This window comes from Clupea harengus, chromosome 15, assembly GCF_900700415.2.
Source record: "Clupea harengus chromosome 15, Ch_v2.0.2, whole genome shotgun sequence".
NCBI lineage: Eukaryota > Metazoa > Chordata > Actinopteri > Clupeiformes > Clupeidae > Clupea > Clupea harengus.
In genome coordinates this window covers 18244910-18247409 of record NC_045166.1, presented here as the reverse complement: position 1 = coordinate 18247409, position 2500 = coordinate 18244910, and the positions used below count along the sequence as shown (strand labels likewise).

General features: G+C 45.7%; 1 protein-coding gene across 9 annotated transcripts in view; it reads right to left on the bottom strand.

Annotated features, from left to right (window-relative positions):
• Positions 1-2500, bottom strand: part of gphnb (gephyrin b) — a 95481-nt gene that overhangs the window by 40087 nt on the left and 52894 nt on the right. The gene's annotated exons all lie outside the window — the stretch shown is intronic.

Here is a 2500-nt window from a genome sequence, read left to right as displayed (position 1 = left end):
AACCATTAACCATTTCCAAAATGTTTTTGTGTGTATGAGTGTGTCTGATTTGACCGCCTTTATGTGTATATTGTGTGTGTAATATATGGCTCTGTGTACATATGAATGCTTGTATGACGTGTGTATGAATGATGTGGTTCTGTGGTATGCATATGCATGTCTGTTTCTGTCGAATTTTCAGTAAGTGTGGATGTGTGTGTGTTAGTGTCTGCATGATTCTATGAATGCCTCTGTGAGTGTATGAGTGTGTGTGTGACCCCCCCCCCCCCCCAGCAGGCCTTGAACAAACAAGCTGCCAGAGCAGTCTGGGTAACTCTTTCTAGTTCCAGGGGACAAGTGTCCTGCTTTCCATCTCCCCCTCCCTCTTTCTCACCCTCACCCTCTCCCTCTCCCCCCCCCCCCCCCCCCCCCCCCCCCCCTCTCTCTCTCTCTCTCTCTCTCTCGCTTAAGTGTTATCACTTTGGGAGAGGCAGAGGCTGTTGAGGATTCACACTTGTGAATTTCACAGGTTCACAGACGAGGAGGTAGGGAGAGATGGCGGGACCGAAAAAAGAGAGCGATAGCGAGAGTGTGCGAAAGAGAGAGAGAGAGAGAGCTGTAAGAAAGGGAGAAAGCGAGAACATTTCCTTGCTTGCAGTTGTTTCCCCAGATGCCATGTCGGTGCCAGCTAGCTATCGCTGCAGCGCTCGCTATCTCGCTCGATGACAAGACAAGACCCTTTTTCTGCACCTCTCGTTCGCTCTCTCAGTCCTCAGATGTCCACTCCACTGCTCCTCATCCTCACAGAGGAGAGATAACCAAGCCCGCATCTCTCTCTCAGAGAAAAACAGAAGAAAGAGAGGGGAGATAACCGACCTGCATCTTTCTCTCAGAGTAAAAGCAGAAGAAAGGGAGGAAGGAGAGCGGTTGGGAAGTCAAGAGGAAGAAAACACATCACTGAGACTCAAAGCAACCCGAATCCCAAAGCAAAATGGCTGATTGCACAAAAAAGGACACACAATGCACGCACACACACACACAGACACACACACACTGAGTGAGCATGTCTCTGAGGTCATTTTGAATACATATGTACAAAAAGTTTTCCGTTTTAAATACTACTGACTAAAGTTCACTTGTAAAAGGGGTACGTCCGTCAGGAAGCCTCTGAGCATGATATCTGTGGTGGGCTAGCTTGGATAAAGGTTTTAACAGTACATACACACACACAAGACACACTCAGAGAAACAACACACACAAACACACACACATACACTGACAATTAAAAAATGACGTTATCCCTCAAAGACACCAAGAACAGATATTTTGTCAAAACTGAATGGTAGAACGTTATGAAGCTAGTGCCCAACATAAGAACATTACAGAACATTAACATTAGAACCGAGATCACACAGCACACCAGTGGAAAATTCCATCAGTCACGTGAAATCATCTGTGATTATAACACAGCACTGTCTTAAATACGCCCTATAAGTCGCCAACCTTTAGTAAGTGCTGATCATACACTGGGTGAACATCTATTAGCATCAGAAGCACTGCAGCCCAGTCCCAACAAGACAAGACAAGAGAACTAAAGGGAACTAAACTAAATGACACAGTGTTTCCCAAGAGAGTTGTGTGTCATTAGCCAAACTCTCCGTCTCCAAGTCATGTAACACCTGTGCGGCTGTCCCAGCATCAACTCTTAAATATTGGGTCATGCAGTCATCACAGTCTCCTGCACTGAAAGCCGTTCCCATAGCAACACCTGCTCCCATGGTAACCACTGTACAACCCCCCCCCCCCCACCCAGCCACCCCCACCCTTCTCCATATCATGAGAACATGATTGTGACATATGGGGTGACATGCACACAAATCGCCCACAGACAGCAATGGGAGAGATCTGAGACACACACAGCTGTGTGTCCTTATCCTCTGCTTTCAAGCAGGTGTGATGCCAGCATCCTCTATCTTGTGTGTGTGTGTGTGTGGGTGTGTATTTGTGCGTGTCTTTGTTACCAACCTTACCAGGGAAACTTTTAGACTGTCACTGTATGGAGTACCTAATGATCCACCTACTACCTATTATTAACCAAGGCGCAATCCCTGAAACACATCAACAGCAATTTGCCTCCCCTCCTGTTGCACACACTCTTACACACACACACACACACACACACACACACACACACACACACACACACACACACACACACACACACACACACACACACACACACACACACACACACACACACACACACACACACACACACACACACACACACACACACACACACACACCCGAACGAACGGATATTACTTCAAACCTCCTTTAAATTCTTCTCGACAAAATGTTGGACCCTGAATAAAGAGGGCACTTTAATGAACTATCTTAGAGATGATTACATAATATTCGGTTTCATTTCCCAGCTACATTATTATCACTATTATTATTATTATTATTATTATTATTATTATTATAACCATCCCCAAGACAGTTATTTAGAGAGCAGGTC